At 35.7% G+C, this 20,028-nt stretch overlaps 1 long non-coding RNA gene across 6 annotated transcripts in view; it reads right to left on the bottom strand.

Moving 5' to 3' along the window:
• LOC137861823 (uncharacterized) overlaps positions 1-20,028 on the bottom strand; it is a 72,268-nt gene that overhangs the window by 2,420 nt on the left and 49,820 nt on the right. For 4 of the 6 annotated variants that reach the window (XR_011099873.1, XR_011099870.1, XR_011099872.1 and 1 more), the window contains one exon: positions 36-8,631. This is a non-coding gene — a long non-coding RNA (uncharacterized lncRNA). The remainder of the gene's footprint in view (positions 1-35; positions 8,632-20,028) is intronic. The other 2 variants (XR_011099875.1, XR_011099874.1) reach the window with 2 other exon arrangements.

Here is a 20,028-nt window from a genome sequence, read left to right on the forward strand (position 1 = left end):
GGGCTGTCACAGACAAAAAGGCAGTTACACCATACCTGAGCAAGGCAAGCAGAGATCTAGTAAAGGAACCTAGGCTTAGCCAAGGATCCAGATCCCCAGAGAGAGAGCAGTTCAAGGCAGAGAAGCAAGTCTCTGAGACAGGGTCAGGATCAAGCCAGGACACAGCATGGCAACAACACTGTTCATGGAGGGGCTAAATCCTCAGCTTAAGCACAGCTCCAGGGTGAGGAGGCAGGAGCCCTTAACAAACACAGCTTGGGCAGCTCTCCTTGCAGCCGTGCACCTGCACCAGCACCTGAAGTAGTCTCCCAGCCCAGGCAGCTGAGCCCTCAGGTGGAGTGGATGTGCTTCAGGCCCTGACACCCAACCTTCACACAGCTGTGCTGAGCAAGGGATCACAAGATCACTACACAAACCTTCTCTGGCTTTTGGGGAGTACCAACAGACCAGTAGCTGAACAGTTTAAGAAATTGAAAGAGCCTCAGCCTTGCTATACAAAAGGATAATTTTACAGTAAATCTCCAGATTAAAATGCCTAGAGCTTCAAAACAATCCAGGCTTTGTCTCAGTTTTGTGGCATAATTGTTAAATGCAAGCATGTATGATACTACATATTTTTGTCATATTGCCCTAAAATGTTATGTATTTATTTTCATTAACAGTCCCACTGCATACTGCTTTATCACTTAAGTAAACGTGGTATACAGCATCACATAATAGTATGCATAATGGAAAGTATAGCTAAAATCCCCAAATCCTGATATTACAATGGAGAAAAGTTAATAGGAGTCATTCCACATAAGCTCTGGATTTGTCTTGCAATGAGACTCATTCTCAGATTCTCTCATCATTTAACTCTCTTCATGTTCTAAGAAGATTCTGAAGAGCTGGATATCTATTGAGAATATAAATAGTATGATATGGTGGTTGCTCCCCCCCCCTTTTTTTTTCTGAATACCTTACACAATATACTCAACAAATTTTGAAGCTTTCAACACTTGCTTATCTTTTAATGGCATTTCTCAGCATTGCAAGGGTAACAGAAGTATACTAAATAGTGAGTGACACAGTGGTTACCATGGTTAAGATCTGTCATCTTTTTATATCGAATGGTAAATACTTAAATATTTGTATATAATCCAACAAGTGGACAGAGCAGGAACAAATCAGTCTGTAGATCCCTTTCTCCTCTGTTTAGCTTGCTCCTGTAACCGATGTTCCTTTTTACAAGGACTGTTATTTCCCTCCCCACTTTTGAAGAGGAGGATTATTCCTCTAAAAAGAAACATGATAACGTGAAGATTATAGGCTACCTGTAAACCCAGACTTCAGCCAGAGGTGAGAGGTTCTTGGCATTTCTCACATATCTTGGCTCATTACTAGATGAATGCTTACTTTATGCCAGACACTCATTACAATTTACAGTTTTTTATTTGACCTCCACAGATAACAGGCCAAAGTAGTAGACAGAAGTCTTTTGAATTAAATCTAATCTGTTCTGCTTATGGGTGCCACTTCATTAAAATACACATCTTCAGAAGAAGATATAATATGTGAATTTTATGATCAACTAAGATATTTTGTCAAGCAAAGTGAAGTATTTAGTTATTTGAATATACAATAGATATAAAGCAGAAATTCCTTATTAACTGTAAAATATTATTAGAGCATTTCTTGTACTGCTTTTTAGCTGCTCTGACATACAGATGATAAACTGGAAACAATATTTACCTCCGCGCAGGTCATAAATGCTCAGGAACTCTTATTTAGATGCATATATATGAACTTAGCTCCCTAATTTCAGACACATGAAAGTGGCTTAGAGTGTCTCAAAGCAGGATATTGAATTTAAATGCTTTAAAATAATTTCATAAGCAAATTAAGTGTAAAAAGCAGGAGTCATATTTTCAGAAGAGTTTATCCACAAAGCTATTTTTTTGTTTAAAACATTTACAATCCTTTAGGATACATAGACTGGCATTTGAGAATGTTTTGTGAAGAAGATAAATTAACAATAGGATATGTCACTCAGCCTAAGCAGAGGGCCTTCAAATTGCTACGGTTAGACTTATGCAATCGCCAGATCACTGGATATCTTCATGTTCCTACCATAAAGAACAAATTATTTTTGCTAAATACAATGTTTCTTTTACATTAGGCAAAATTGATGTTCCACATTTTTCATTGAATATCTGTCTTCCCTGTAGATCTGTAAGGTTTTTTTGGAATGCCCTGCCTCTGCAGCCTAGATTGATTTGTGGAAAGGAATGGCTTGTCAATAAAAGGAGGGGAAGATACTTTTTAAACCTGTCATTGGGCATTTCTATGCATTCTGTGGTATTTGAATTGTGTGTCCTTTCTGACAAAAAGGCTATTGCCTGCTGTGAAATAGATCAATGGGTGATATTGTGCAGTGATTGCTATTTGTTTAAGAGAAATCTCCCCAACTGACCCACTTCCTGTAATGCATAAAAAATAAATGACAGAAGTAATATTTTTGTTCTTGTTTCACTTTCATTCATCTTATTTGATCAGCACTGAACAAAACTGACATCTCATCAAACCCTAAAGTGTATTTCTGCACTGGGTTCATCAGAGGGTGGCATTTAAAACACAGACATTGCAGGAACAAATGTATTTGCCAGCTCTGTCCATCGATGTAAACCTGACCTTTATCCTGTAGATTTATTGACACTGTGCTGCTTTATATCATATTTCATTACTATGTGGAAAGCCTAGAAAGTCCTTCCTGTAAAACCACTCTCGATTCTCATTTGCAAATTTTTGCGTCTACACTAAATTCATCTCAGTACCAAGAAAATAAAGTGTCTTAATTTTATGTAAAACAAGATGATTTAATCACAGGCTTAATAATAGCCCCACGTTTGTCAGTTGTACCAGTCCATAAGGGTATCATGGAAGGAGAACAGCATCACTGAGCAGCATTTTTCTACAGTCTCTTTCACCTCTCTCCAGACCCAATATATTGATAATACTTGTTCTAGGAAAGAAGAACCTAATTCTAAAGGTCTTTTAATTAGGTTTTACATGTTCAAAACACTCAGACTTCGTGTACAAAACTTGATCTAGGCTCAAATCCTACATTGCTTAAAGAATGGTTTTTCCTTCCTGTTATGCAGTATGCTTCTACTTTATTCCTACAGTCACCTAGGGGATATGTAAGTCTTCTATACACAGGATACTCTAAAACTTCTTCTGATTGATAAATAACCATTTTAACTATAGATAACAGCTCTGTGACTAAATATTTTGTTCGGTGTGAGGAAGTTTTAATGAGAACAAATAAAAATTAACAAAGCTAAATCTGATCATGCTGAAACAACACATTTTCCTAACTAATTGGCTAAATAATGGTTTGCATTTCTGCAGTATGTTCTTTTCCTAAATCCCCTGGAAGCTTTCCAGCAAGCCAGAACATTGAAGCACCATGCTGGTGAGCCCTATGTGAATCACATCTGTGTCGTTGTTTTCAGCCTTCTAGGCTTGAACATATTGAAACAGTCAATGCTTGGCAGTAAAGCAAATAGGTTATTTTCCTTAAAGAAAGAAAAATCTATTACTCTTGTGCTGGATTCAAATCCTAATATTTACCCTTGTCTAAATAATGTGTAATGGAGCACTAACATAAACCCTCCCCAGATTTCCCTCAAAACCCTTGTTTCCTTTCTTAAAATAGAAGTGGAAAGCAAATAAAAATCATCCTTTCATTCCTGCATTAATTGAGGATGAAAGATTAGAGCTAAGTCCTTGAAGTCAAGGGAAAGACATAGGGCAGGTGGCAGGAAAGAGGGGGAGGGGGATTCTCCATTTGTCTGCTGAGTGTCTGAATCTACACAAGCATCTGTATCTGAGGTGGCTGCCTGGGATCCTACTACAGTCAATGAATGGCAAGAAACAGACATTTCTAGAGGATAACTTATCTGACACATATTAAACCTCTTCCTTTGAGATGTGCTAAACCAATGCATCCCAAATGTAAGGATTTCATGAGCTTCAGGTGAAGCCCAAGTTCATGTACATTAATTTTAGCGTAGCTTTGACTTTGCATTCTTTCCAGTTAAATGAATTTTGGAGACTTAAAACAGAGTTTTTCCAAGTGGAAATTGTAAGTAATATTAAAAGCAGAAAGGTGCAGATTTGTGACACATAAAAAAGTAAATTCCCCATTCATTGAGTTCCTCTGAAGACATGGGGATGAATTTCAGCATATATAACTAAGAGGTCCTGATATTATTCCCCTTCATTAACATTGACTGTGCTTGTTAATTTTGCAAGTATTATTGGAAGCAGAAGTTGTCTTCAGAACTAAGATCAATTAGTAACATTTAACTGATTTTATGGAAAGAAAATATAAATGATAGTTCCAGTAGATAATGCAATGCCCCTTCTAGCTGGAACAAAATAGAAGTGTCTCCAGTTTTATGAAAATATATTTAATGGTTAGAGATGGTTAGCTTAAACTACTCTTAGATTTTCTAGTTGTTTTTCTTGAGAATTTTTGTACCCTAAAAAGTGGATTTTATTTTGCTGTAAATGCTGCTATGCTATTTTGGAAATTCAGAATTGTTTTGTTTTGTTTTTTAAACGTCGTAGTAGATATGACAAGTAAAACTCCTTTGTAACATTTTCATTCCTTTCACAACTGCTGTGGGTCTGTCTTCAGTATCATTTTCCTCACTTTCAAGAATGTAAGGATAAAAAATACCACTCATTCCAAAATACTCTGGCTACTAGTTTATGCACTGTACATCAGATATGTTTCTTCCTAAAATGCTGATCCAGATAAATTACTTTTGTTATATTATTCTTATTATCCTAACAGTAATGAATGAAGTTTTTAAAACTAAGACTCCCATAATACTTCATTAAAATTGAAGTATAGTACCTTACAGTAGGCAGTGACTCCTGTATGATGTTCTCTGGACTGTCTCATCTATAGACTGTCTCATCTATAAAGCAGCAACTCAACTGATGAACAAAAGTCAGCGCAGAGGAGATAAATTAGATGACCTGACTACTTATCTTCAGACTTCTTTGAATCTTCCTTTTGGCCTTTTATAGACAAGAAAAGGAAGTGCTAGAAGTGCAGGCTATAAAACGTGGTTACAGCCAAAAAGATACAGAGGAGGAGATGGGAGGAAGGAAGCTGACCATATTAGCTGATCAGTGAAAGAGGGAAAACAAATACATCATTTCATAGCTCAGATACCCACCCCATCAGAAAACTAAATAAATGATTATACAGCAGTCATATGCATATAAATGAAATATGATTTGCAAAAATAGTTCTATATCATCTATATTCTCTATTTGCAAAAAATAAGTCTTTGAACCCTTCTGTTTAATTTGCTGACAATCATTAAAGTTTTACTGATGGTCACACAATTTATGAGTAATTTTGAAACCACTGTTTATGTTTTTTTTATTTATATTCTTATAGATGCTCTGCCAATCAGACATGTATATGGCCACATTCTCTTCACATAGAGTTTATTAAATAGCAACATTAATTCAAATGATAATGAGACTGCCAGTTGGGACTAGCTGAGGTACCCCTGAAATTGATGCTTTCCTTGTGTTATACTGCCCTGAGATTACTATCCTTGTGTCTACTGAAGAAAATCCAGTAAGCCTATAGAAGCGATTCACTTTAGTTTGTCTAAGGATGTAGAAAAGTATGAGCTACTTTTAGTGAACATAATGTTCAAATTCTTTGCCTGTACAAATCATTCTTAGTTAAATATGCAGCTTCTTAGAATACGCTACTGGGTAGAAATGTACAATTGTTTTCTGGTAAATGTTCCATTTTTAGCGTTAGAGTACCCAGTATTTCAGGCTAACACTTTAAAAATGGTCTTAAACGTATCTTAAAGAAAAAGACACTGTAACTCATGTTTTGTCTCCTGTATGTATGGCTTTTCGTAACTACAGGGAGGTGGTTTTTTTTTTTTTTGTTTTGTTTTTTAACTACTTTGCTGCACTGTCCAAAAGCATACCTGGCAAACAGCAAACAGTGATTGAATCCCCAGCTGCTTTTGAGTAATAAAATAAATAAATAAATAAATGTGGACTGTGGTTAGACTCAGGTGAAGACCAACTAAAATTGTGTTTATTTTTAGAAACTTTGTTGTCTTCATGGTACTTCAACTCCAGTTAGTGGCTGTGAAAATCATTTAAAAATATCACCAGTAATTTTGTCAAGACAAAGACCAGTCAAAATTGAAAGAATATGTATTTTTTCAGACCACCTTGGACAGAGACTTATTTTTACTGCCAGGATGACAATGTTTTTTGCATCAGCTACACGTTGATGAAGATAAAACTGGATTTGACAACGGTAATATTAACTTTAATCAGTCAGCTTTATCCCACATATTTAAGACTGTAGTATCTGGTTGTGTGCCATATTGCTTTACTGGACATAACAAATTAAAGCTATACTCTGTGAACTGCCTAGCAATGATTCCTTGCTTTGGGATCAAGAGTCAAACATTTGCAGATGCCATTTTATGTCTTGGCTCAGTTAACTGGGAAGGGTTGTGAGAAGCAGTTTTTATGCAGTCCTGATAAATTGTCTGACTAAGCGCACTTTTTGTACTGCCTGCAGATGTTTACCTGACTCATAGATTCATGAAATTTGACAGGGATGACTCTGAGATTGCTGTCTATACACTTGATGTATGCAAATACAATTAATTTATTAAATATAAGCCATGCCAGGACAGTAATTACTAGATCGTTTTATGTTTCCAGATGCAATTCCGGTAATATCTATGTAACTCCTTCAGATTACATTTTTTTTCCTACATATTCTGTGCCTCAATATATGTGTATATATATACACATATTTAAATATATGTATCTAAATATTCTGTGTTTCTCTAAAAAGGTAAAGTTTTAGTGGTTTTCTTAACTCTTGCGACTGCAAGAGTTATGATTATATAATCAAAATAATAATATAGAAGTAACAGTAATAAAAAAAGAGATGAAATGGGTCTCACTGAAGTAATGGCAAAGCTTCTGTTTACTGCTATAGGTTAAAATTTTACTATCCCTGATTTATTTCAGGAGTGAAGAACTCACACCAAAACACTGACCAAACAACTATTTAATCTCTGATAGGAACAGAAATCTTCTATGAAACTTGAAACAGAACTAAATAAAAATAAAATAAAATAAAATAAGCACTACCGGTAGTTTTTTTAGGATAACAGACATTTACAGGAATATCTTCAAGTTCACAGTTTGCATCTGTTAAAATGTATAGACCTGTTTTATTTTGCATCCTCTCAGTCTTCCATTTCTTCCTGTCTCTCCCTGCTTTATTATTCACCAACATTTCACCATGACCACTTGCTTCTGTCAATACCCTGCCTCTTCCGGGGCCAGCTGTAATTAAAATATCCTCCTGAGAGCAGATTCCTGTTTTTCTCAGGTGCAGAACTCTGATATGCCTACCAGCAGTATTTGGTAACTATCTGATGGGCCTTATTATCTGAGCTTCCCCTTTAACAGCCCATTGCAGTATTTTTCTGTTTTCTTTCTGTAGATGTGTATACTTCAGGAGATAACCGTATAAGAATGCTTCAGCCTCTTCTGATTTTTTTGCCATAGGATTATCATTAGCTGTATTACAGTAACAGCACTGCAACTTCTCTCAGTTTCCTCCGGTCCCCATGTGAGGTTTAGGGAGCTGAAAGATGCCACCTGCTAGAAACACAGCTTGTAGGAACTAAGATGTAGAAAGGGCTTTCTGAGGCCCTGAAACCTTTTGTTACCTGCCATTGGCATAAATCAATTTTAGCTAGTTAGGGCAACAAAGTATGTTTATAAGTCAGTACTAGCCTGAACCAGAGCTGAACTCATGATAACTAATGAATACAGTTCCAATTTTTAATGGTGGGTATCATGTTCAGGATTAATAACTACATGGATAGAGAACACATACAACAGAAAACATCACTAATCATGATCGAATATATGTTCAGAAACAAAAACTAATCGGCTGATTGGCAGACAGGATATTACTTGTTTAGCTTTATTAAAATAACTTTGATTGTTTTATTTATTACTAGTCTGTACTTTGACAGTACAATGATATTCCTTTTCATAACAATAAAATGCAACAGAACATTTTGGGAGTAAAATAGCAGTATTTAGAATAAGAATGTAAGAAGCTATGGGAAAAAGCAAGATGCGTCTTCAGCAGAGCTTATACATGATGATCAGGTTTTTGTGCTAGTTAAAACATTAGCAAATAGTGTTTCAGAAAGGTATACAAATTCCATTTATCTAAATGTTTAGTTTGTGAGATCTTGGAGAAATATTTGCTGATAGCTCTGATGCATTTTCTTTATGAATCAAGGTTCATAGGAAAGCAGCATTTTTTTGCTGTCTTGTTCACTATCTGAATAATTCCTCAGTTGTGGGTGTTCATCATGGAGCATACATACACATGCAGACAACAGCACCACAAAACGTCAAAGATAAAAGCAACCTTTTTAACACAAGAATGTTAAGCAATCTAATATAGTTTTGTTCACTTACCTTGTCACAACTGAGTTTTCTTTTGTGGAAAATCTGTTCCAAGACAGACAACAATATTGATAACTAGAAAGGTGAACAAGAAAAAAGAATCAGTGATGGTAGGAAACAATTATACCCTCAACAAAGGGTTGTATATGTACTGTAAACAACTGCAGCACATCTCAGAGAAAACCATCACAGTATGCTACTAGGAAATGAGGTGAATCTGGTCCCCCAGTCGACACTGGATCAAGCACAAAATAAGTAAGCAGTTAAGAGAGTGTTTAACCTTCAGAGCAGGGCAAATTTTACATTTTGGATGACTCAAAGTCCCCAGTCTGATCCAACTTGTAACACAGGTCAACTGAAAGGATCAAATCAATAAAAAAAAAAAAAAAAACTTGAACTAAAACAATTTAGCTCAAGAATTAAAGAAAAATAATGCATATTTAATTCCTCTTATGTTTTGCAAATACATTATAAAATGGTTTATTAAGATATATTCATCCACTAAAAAAATGCTGTACCCCAGCATCTTGTACTTTAAAATAGGGATTTTTAAGCATTTCTTTCTTTCTTTGTGTCTAAGCTCAGGGATCAATGATAAGCATCTTTAAGTGTCTGAAGGACATAAATGCCAAGAATAGGAAAAAATATTTAATGTGGCCCATGGGGTAGGAATAATGGGATGAAACTGAGCAAAGGCTGAACTTGGTAAGGTAATGCTAATAATTTGATGCATCTGCCCATAGATGCCCAATCTTCTAAGGGAGTTCCTTGAAACCATGTCATCTAAGGTACTTTAAAATGGATAAAACGCTTGGAAATTTGCTGAAAAAAACTTTGACACAGGAACGCACAAGAAAACAATGCCAGCAAATCTTGCTTTTTTAATAACTATTTTGTTTTGCTATGAATTCTACTTCTATTTGCTGGGAAATGATCTTCTTATATCTTGTTTTTGCATTGTTTGCCTACCACTTCCATCTTCTTTGCTAACCACTACCACTTCAATTTCATTTTGACATTTTTCACTGCACTGGAACACACCGGAGTTAGATAGTTTTGGGAAGGAAGAGTTAAGATGTATGTGTATCCAAACTCAAGCTCAGCCTGTTTGTTAATTAATTCAGTGCAACAGAGCAGGATGAATAGCTTATGCATAATATTTATTTATTTCACTAAGTATCCTATTCACCTTACTTCAGCTAATTGGTTTTGTCCTGCTCGACTGCATGGATTTAAACAGAAGCAGGCTGTCACAGGTAAAGGAATCCATGAACGTAACTTATGGCAAAAGCAAGGTAACTTTCTAAGAGGAAACAAGAAGAAAGCTCTTGATCTGGAAATACTTGCTTTTGGCAACAAAAATTTACTCTTCTCTCTATGTCTTCCTCCAGATGCTTATACATGCCATTACTAATGTTGTATTAAAATGTTCTTAAAAACCTGGAAAACAGCATTACCTCTAAACAGCTAGTAATATCCTAACAAATAAAAAGCCTGGCAATGTTTTGCACAACTGACACTAACACTGTAATCAAAAGCAATACTATCAGTAAACTACATCATAGCTAGAGAGAGAGAAAATGAATATCGCTATTACATGTATGGATAGCAATGACAAAATCAAACATAATTGAAAGAAAAGAGTGAGTTTTTCAGAGGAAAACACAAGGAAGCTTGGAGAACACATTCTCGTGGTCCTAACTTTCTTGTATTCCTTAGCCAACAAGAAAAGATTTTTTACATTTTAGCCAGGTCTGAGAACTCCACTTTGGGTTACATATCCTTATTTATATTTACATGAGTGACATACTTGGGTATACCCAGGCTGTGTTTTACCATTTTGTAAGTTCAATTTACAGTGACCTCTTCTAAAAATACATATAAAGTATGCAAATATATGCAGATTTTGTCCAAAAGAAAAAACAAAAACCTCATTAAAAAAGAAAGATCTGCATGACCAGATTTTAAAATAGTATTTTACATGCAGGTGTGTTCATATCATAAACTTAAATTAATGGCATTAAACTGCACAGCCACATGTGCAAAGTGCATATTTCTACATGGAAATGGCTGTGCACAAATTTAGAAGTATTCAGACACAGTTGTAATAGATCAGTGTCCTTTTTTAATTGTACAATGTGGAACATGGAACTATGTTATGTTTTATATGTATTTTGAACGACACAGATGACCATGCTTAGTGAAATTAAATGGTAAAATGTGGCAAGCCTGAATTATTGTCCCTGTTTTCATGTCTGAATGGCCTGATTCTTACCTAAGCAAGGGCAAATTATATAGAAGAAAGGACAGGCTAGAACCGTTCTTTGCAATGGTTAATGACAAAAACAGTAAAATATATCAGAAAAGGTTTGTTTTTGTTTTTCAGTATAAAAAGCTGAAATATTATGGATTGAATATAAAAGGTAGAAAAAAATGCGTAGGAAGAACAAAAGCATTGAAAGATTCAATGGCTTATTTACTCAAGGGCATATGGTAGGTCAGCATCAAAGAAAACAACATGAAAGTACCACGTGCAAGCAGTTGTATATCTATTTCTCTGCATCCCAAACCAGCTGTATGCATCTAAAAATTCTAATGCAAAGGCTATGAAGCTAAAACAAGATAATATGCCACATCTCTCTGGGATATGTTAGCTTTGGTTCATACCTTTCTGACACTTATGCTACTTCTGGTCTGGAAAGGCACTGAACAGAGGCCCACCACTGCTTTGAGATGGCAAACAGCCCTGTATCTAAGCATACAGATATTCATTAAAGACGGTATCTCAGGGAGGGAGAAGCCTGCTGTAGTTGGGATTAGCTGTGATCACCATAAGAAAGATAAAACCCACTCAAGTGCCGTGAAGAGTCAGGCATTTCCCCTGCAAGAGGTACCTGACTGGTCAGGAACCGAGCGTGCCCTGCTTGGAGGGTTACCCACCAAGGGCCACATTCTCACTGCCCAGCTCAGAAGAAAGTTGTGCTGACCCAGGACTCTGCTCAGCAAAAGTTATTCATGATTGCTGTCCAGCAAAGTGGAATGTCCAATATACTAGCAAAGATGATGAGAAAGGTGAAGTTTACATATAAATAAAGAAATCACTAAACGGGGATTTTTAAGCTATTGAACTATTTCAGGGAAAGATGTTGATTTCCCATTAGAAGAGTGATTGTAGTCATAATTACAAGGCTACTGAAGGTGCCTCTGACCCCTCAGGAATAAACTAACCTGTATAAGCAACATTTTAGCAGTATTTTGGGGGTTGATGTACAGCATGTTTTTCTCCTTCTAAAGCACATAGTTTAATAAACTATAATAAAATAAACTAAAAGAAAAGCTAATGGAAAAGAACACATTGCATGTTACTAAATCGAAACAGGGGATTGTCTACTGCCATGATCTTTGATTAAGCATCAGCAAGGAAAAGCAGCTTTTTAGTGACCAGGGATAAAGATTAAAACACATGGAAGCAAGCAAAAGGAGTCAAAGTCCGACAAAAAACATATTGACCAGTTTCAGTCAAACAGTTAAACACAAATGGTATAGGGAAGCAGCAGTATGAAAACCAAAATTTCTAAGAGCTGGATTACTTCACCAGTTTTTAGGCAAGCCAAATTCCTAGTCTTATGTAAATTTTACTAATCCTTTAATAGCGAAAAGTATCTGCTGGACTTGAAAGAAGCTAACAAAAATCAAAACTACTGATGTCTAGAAAAGGAGCTCTCTAATGTTAGACTCATTAAAAATAAATAAATAAAGTGAAAAAAATGATCACAATCCATTCTTTAAATTCCCCTGACAAACCTACAATTGAGTGAACACAATTCATTAAAACCTAATTACCAAAAAATCAATAGTGCAATTTAGCCCAAACCAAAACTCATTGTAATGCACTGAACATTTGAAAACTCAGGTCTTTATGAACAGGGCTTAAGTGACATTGTATATTATATTGTAGAGTGTCTCTGTACAGCAATTAGCATGGGCTGCCTGACGTGACTCAAAACGGATCTTACTATAAGTAGCTCTAATAACAGTGCATCTGTAAACATCCACTCTAAGGGATACAATGAAAAAGGAAACAATTCTAGTAAACAATAGTCTATAAATCCAATTTCAAAGAAAAATTAACTACCCATAATCCAAAATACATATGCTTCAGAATTCACTATTATTATTGCTGTCTGAGGATCTGAACAGCCACATTTTGCTTGTAGTTATATGGCTGTAAATCCACTGATCTCTCTGACAATGATAAAAAATAAAAATAAATAAAAATTAAAAAAGTATAGTCTGGCCTATTAACACTATTTTTCAAGAAACTCAGACAATTGACTCAGAGCAATAATAATTAGCTTTTATAGGAATTACTTCAAAATTTAAACGTGGTAATATTTCAAAAATATTCCAATTGTCCTAAAACTACCACTATAGCAATGTTAACTAAACACAATGGAATAGTACGTGAGGATGATTTTCTATTACAAATGCCTCTAGAGAGCTCTGAAATCATACACTCTTGCCTCACTATCTACTATGTTTGGGTATAATTTTAATCCACACGATCCTCTCTCAGATTAAAAGAACTGAAGCATCATTTGAAGCCACGTAATAACTTGTATACACTTGCTTACTCATCAATATTTTGCATAGACAGGTATATCCTCTGGACAGTCAACCTTATTTCAATTAATCATGACCGCTCCACTGATGTTTCCTACCTACAGACAACACAGCAACCGAGAACTGCCAGCTAATTTTCCCTGTTTTGCCTGTGTCTTTTGTATGTTTGACTAAAATCTTTTGGAATTGCAATGCCTTAGTCCCCAATTCATTCTGCAGTTTTCCCCTCAGAAAACATAAATATTCCAGTCATCAAATAATTCAATCCACTTCTGTAGTTGTGATTTGCTCCTGAATACAGAGAACAACAAAGATTTGTGGATCCCCTCAGCTTTTAAAGACTAAAAGGGAATCACTCTCCGGGATTATACTCTGGCATCATGTGGGTCTGCATACAGCAAATCCACAGTAGACAGCATTGTCTCAGCCACAGCATTCTCCTCCACTCAATAATGCAATGACAATTTTTGTTTTACTAGTAGGAGACACAAACATGAAACAACTAATCAGAGGTTGGTCCTTCAAGCAGCAGGTGTCTGTTCTGCCAATGCACTTCAGCAGTGAATTGAAAATGAGAGTTGGTTTAGGAAGCAGCACAATGTTCACCATCTAATTCTGTAGGGGAAGTCTAAATTCCCAAAGTATAAAGGATAAGAAATCTGTGTAATTAGAGAAAGGAAAAAGTTCATACAGAGGTGCCTTACAAGTGTATAAAACCCTGAGAAATGAAAACAAAATTGAAATTAGCTTACATGTAGAGGTGAAAAGAAGAATGGTCTGTGACATTAATGAAGGACTCAGGAGACATGGATTCAGTTTCAAAATGTAGCCTCATGACTCAGATGCCACAAAACAGAGAAGTTTATGCTAATGATGCTTTAAGGTTGTGCTGCTACATGGTGCAATATGCAGCACAGACTATGCAGGATACAAGGTCTGCCCCTTAAGCACTCCTCAGGCAATACCAGGCTTGTGTGGTGTTTCATCTGCATGTATGGACACCCTTGAGGTACATGGCTTATTAAACGCAGGCATAGTACTTTGCCACTGCAAACGTGCCATTCCCAATTCTTATCTTAGCACAGACTCTGCTATTTGGAGTATCTCTGTACTCTGCCAGCTGTATACCTCAAATTTCTACAACTATTGAGGATGATAATGGTAACACTTCTTTACGCTGCAAAGATGTTGCAAGTAATAAACACACTACAATATGACATGCTTGGGTAATACACATTGAGACCATGCAACAACAAGACAAAATGGTAATTGAAATAAAGGAGGTTAAAAAAAAAAAAAAAAGAGGTAAATCTTTAGAGTTTTCACAATTTCCTTTAGAGTAACATATCTCAGGGCCACATCAATAACTCTCACCTGCCTCACTCTGTCTTCTTGTGTTTTTCTTAAGGATCCTGAGATTTTCCTGACACAAAGTTATTCAGCTGACACACTGTACCATATTCTATTGGATCTGTATCAGTGGAAGTAAACAAGAAACAAGAAGGTGGCACCATACTGCAGAGGTTAGGTGGACCTATGTATATTTTGGCCCATGCATGCAGTCATACCTGTAGAGGCTGTACCAGTTGTCTGACATTTATGTACATTTCTATTAAATTTTACTAACCTAAGTGATGACACAAACAACTAAACAAAATCCCAAACAAAGTGCCAGACTGTCACCAATGCAACAAAATCTTTAAAAAAGCTTTTGCTAGTTTGTATCCTAAGTATGCTTCATTATCCAGTTAGAGCGGAGAGCTTAAATAACCTCTAATAAGGAGCAATGAGGATTTAAAAATGATGCATGGTGACAATGTGTTAAAAAGGTAACAAAACATTCCTGCTCTAGCCATAATTGCAATGAAAATAGCATATAAACTAATAAGCTAAAACATTTGGAAGAGAGGACTTACAAGGGCAGGCATAACAAAAACAGTATTAAAGGAGAACTCAGTAATGTCACTTAGACTTCGCAGAAGGTCAAATCCTTCAGTAATGCCAGATGAGTACTTACTTATGGTTTTCATAGCAATATACTGACTACAACAGTAGAAACACAGCATTATGCTTTGAGTTAGGAGATATTATTTCAGTGGGATGCCATGGCTACTATAACAAGCCAAATTTGAGTTTGGTAGCAAGATTAGAAATGCTTCACAAATACCTAGACAAAAGTAAATTGATAAAAATATCTCCTCCTCACATAGTTCCATAGGTGATTAATTTTCATAGAATCATTTAGGTTGGAAAGACCTCTAAGATCATCTGATCCAACCTTAATTTTGATGTATTTTGGTTTTTGTCTGTATTACACTAACATTGAGCTGAAGGACTGATGCTGTCCTTGGGCTGACTCTCAAGTTCACATATGCCAGCACAATTTCATTTGAACTATTCTCACAGGATTTTTGGTGTTCTCATCAGCTTTTTGCTACCTTGGGTGCCATCTGACCCGCATACAGAAAACAGACCTGCATTTATCTTTCTAGTCTGGACCAAAACTTTGCATCTTCTAGATGAAAGCTGAAATTCAAGAGCATTTTAAGGAGTCAGATTACAGTTTCTCCTTTATTCTTGGAAATCCTGATTCAGTATGTATGAAAGCCCTACACATTTTCTCTAATAACACAAAAGAACAAACACATGAAAATATAAGAACATAAGCCATAAATAGGTCTAGAGGCAGCAGAAATACTGATGACAGCACGTATACAGCCTCTCCACCCTCACAGTCTCATGCAGAACAAAGGGTGGGCTACGCTGGGTAGCAGAATGAGAAAGCCACAGGCTTCTCAGCTCTTACTCAGGCACACAAAATTATGCCTTTTCTCTTGGTTATGTTTGTGTAATTCCCACTGAACTGTCTTTCAGTCAGGTATGGGAGCAGGACACATTACTGGGGTACAAAGGGTCACCCAAGAAAACAGATGCATATTAAATTATTTTGGTGGACAATGAATACTGATCCGTCTTTGGAGAAAGTAAGTTGTATGATTAAGTTGCTAGCTGCAACGACAATGGTTCCCTGGCTAAACCTCTCTAAAATCAACACCCAAGGAACAATTTCAGTTTGGGTGTTACAGTTGTTTGGCTGAGACTTTGGAAACAAAATTGTCTGCATGTTGCCCAACCACTTGAGAACCTCTGAAGGTATATTATGTGAAGTATATGAAGCCTATAAATACCACTCAGTTTGCTTCACCAGATTCTCTTCCTGTCTACAGAATCCCATGTATACTGCAATTTGGCACAAACTGGACTCTAACAAGTAATTAAAAACATAATGTAAAGGACATTTTGTCTTGATCTATTATTTCAAACATGAAGTAAGCTTTTGTATTTATCTATGCCTACCATCTCTCAGCCCAGATACAAACCTCATATGACAACTTTAATTTGTAAGTAAAAAAAAAAAAGTGTTCCTCCTTCACCTTGCCTTTGAAATTGTTGTAGAGAATTAGCAAACGATGTACAATGGAGTAAGTCTAAAACAATTGTTATGATACAAAGTTAGCTGGAAAATAGAGAAGTAAAGTAAGGTGCAGAAGCCGTCTATTTAAGCTTCAAAACATTCCTAGGGAAGAGTGCTGTAATGCTCCAATACAAAGCTTTCCATTATTGTAAATGAAAATGGAAACGGATCTTGGATCTGTGGCTATTAATTATTCTCATTTCACAAGTGGGAAAGTAGAGGGAGGAACCAAAGCCAGACAGCCCATGCACCCACAGACCAAGAGCCTAAGAAGTATCAGCAACCTCCTGAGTCAAAACAAAATTCATACAAACTACATTTTGACTTCAATACTTATAATGCAAAATTAATCAGAGAAAACAATGGAATCAAAATCGAATAACTGAAACTAACCAGGCAGAATTTAATGAAAAGGCTAATTAGATTTTGTGAGCTATTCATATTCCCAAAATATATAAATATAGCTATAGACACTATATATTTATTATATATTTATATACAATTCAAATCTGGAGCATAAGTAGAGTAAGACTTCAGTGATTGAAGAAAAAAATCATCAGTTCCTTTGAGTCTGTTCTTCAATAAAAAAGTAAATTCCTCAATCTATCAGGAAGGCTTTGCTAGATCTTAAAAAGAGTTTTGAAATTTCAAGGTTACATTGCAGAGGCTACAAAAGTCTGTTTTAACATGAACATAATCTATTATTTTTGAACAAAACATTAATAAAAAGCCTATTTAGAGACAATCTGATGTTCTTAAATGACTTATTACAGAATAAAAGTTAATAGTGCAAACAGGATTTCGGCCCAGAGCATATCCTTAAAGAATGATTCAAATGATAAGCTACAGAATATAGCAGAAAAAATCACTCATGTTGCCAAAGGGACCTTGGTAAGAATATGCTTCTCCTGAGCAATCTTTTAGAAGATGACACTGGCCACAAGGGACTTCAGCAGAGAACATTTTTGGCTCAGAGAATGTATCCGGCCATGGCTGCACCACTAGACAGCCAATGCCAGTTCCTCTGCATTGCTTCATTGCACTGATCAAGTTATTCAAAATATCCAGCAGCTAGCTGGATACCCAGAGGCTGTTGGGGGTTTATAAGTACCAGTATATAAGTGCACAACCTTCCATGGCACATCGTAAACGCAGACACTGAAAATGAAGAAATAGAAGTTGATAAGTTCAACGGATGCTACTGGAACCAGGCCTATATTACAATGTGTTGGTTTTTTTTGTTGTTTTTTTTTTTTTTGTTTGTTTGTTTGTTTGTTTTTTCTCCCAAATCTGAGGAATTTACAAGGTTAGGACCTATAATCTTCTTATACTTCCACTCATCCAGCTTTTCATTCTCCTCCCTACTGCCTTCTTTGTTTCTTTCATTCCGTCCTCCCCCCCTTTTTCTCCCCCCCCCCCCCCCCCGTGGACTTGAGCCATTTACTTCAGACCCAAGAACTCTTAAGGATATAGAAACTTATACTCCACAGCATGGTAAAATCACAAAATTGTTCTGAGTTGGACATGCCTCTGCACAACACATGGGATGTTACTGATCACCAGTCCGGTCAGTTACTGTCCATGCACTGTGCTTACATGCATGCTGCACAGCTAAGGTGCTTTCTGGATTGCACTTCTTACACACAGCCAAGGCTGGGTGCAAAATAGGAGGTGCACAAGGGTGCAGAGCTCCAAAAAAAAAACAACACTAAGGTCCCCTCTCATAGAAGCTCACCAACCCTTCCACCTACATACAATTCAGGAGAGAATGATTCAGAAGGAGAAGAATTAAAGGAGAGGCAATCAGGCAATCACAAAATAATGTTTCATGAAAAAAAAAAAAAAGAAAAAAAAGGATTTTAAAGGAGGATTAGGAAGCAAACAGAAAAGAACAGTTGGGAAACACAGAAAAGACAGTGTCTGTTTCAAAACTAATTAAGAATAATACACTTTCTAAAAAGACTTAAATTCTTAAATTTAGAGGAAGTTGTTTTTATATTGGTATTAAGTTTGTGTTAAATCTGTTTAATATCATACTACAGAGTTACTTGAAAACAATTCCTCCATATTTAAGCAGTGCTTGAAAAGTTTTGGCATATAACATAATTAGTTATGGTTATATATATATATATATATATATATACGCACACACTTTGAAAGGAACAAAAAAGTAGAACAAAATCAGAAGTCAATCATATGACACACAGGGGAACACAAAGATAAAATATAACACTGTCAGTTAATGCAGTAAGATGTAAACCACAGATATTATCAAACACTATAAGGTACAGCACAGGGAGTAAAATCTTGATTATTCTTATTCAGAGCTTCACAAAATATCTCTGCAGCAGTGGTGCTATATATTTCTATTGTTTAAAGATTCATTTTTTAGTTAAATTGTGAAGATACTTTCCAACTTGCAGTCAATTCAATTGAAACAAAACAAAATTTAATTAAACTTGATGGATTCTACTTTCCAAGCCAGGTATTGTATGCGTGCAATGGTAACTACATGATAATCAAACCTTCATCTGAGGGCAAAATGTATTTTCATAAAGGTCAGCTTCTGTCATGAACATATTTTAATTTGCTAGAATTTTGAGGATGACAAACATCTCAACTGAAAAAATAATAAGAACTACTGTTGACTGCATGTGTCCCTCATCAGAATGTATTTCCTATATTTAAGTTACATAGAGATTTTGTTTTTATTTTTCCACTGACTTTGCTTGAAATTTTTCAGCTCAGCTTTAGCTACCTCTGACTGCTGGGACAATAGTTTCTCCTTAAACTTCTGAATTGGCCATACTTTGATAAATTTATTTAAACTATTAATGTTGAGGTAAGATGGAATATGGGCTAGAGTTCAGCCAAGCACCCACAAAAAGGAATGTTTAGTTACCTAGTATAGTTTGGACCTGAAATTTTATCACTTTCCAAATCTTCAGTAGATTAAGGGCCATTGTCTTTCTAGTAATCTGGTTACCAATTATTCTTCTGTTGCTCTTGAAATATGTCAGAAATTATTAGTCTTCTGTTTACCGATAGATACTTTAATAATCTTTTTCATACATTTATTCATTGCAAGAAAAGTCAACATCAAACTGAAGAGCTCATAGATTCCTTAATACTTATAATTAGCTAAATTTGTTATTTAAAATGTAATTATTATTTAACAATAATAATGAATTTATTAACTATTCCTCAAAATTTAAAGTATGCACGGAAAAAATTCTCAGAAAATATGATAAAGGATCTTTAAATCAGCAACCAGCTCTCTATAAGATTATTTTACAACTAATCATTTTGCTGCCAGTAGCAAACAGACTCCCCTGAAGTAAGTTTGTCTTGGTAAGATTTCAAGATAACAGATT

This window comes from Anas acuta, chromosome 10 (assembly GCF_963932015.1).
Source record: "Anas acuta chromosome 10, bAnaAcu1.1, whole genome shotgun sequence".
NCBI lineage: Eukaryota > Metazoa > Chordata > Aves > Anseriformes > Anatidae > Anas > Anas acuta.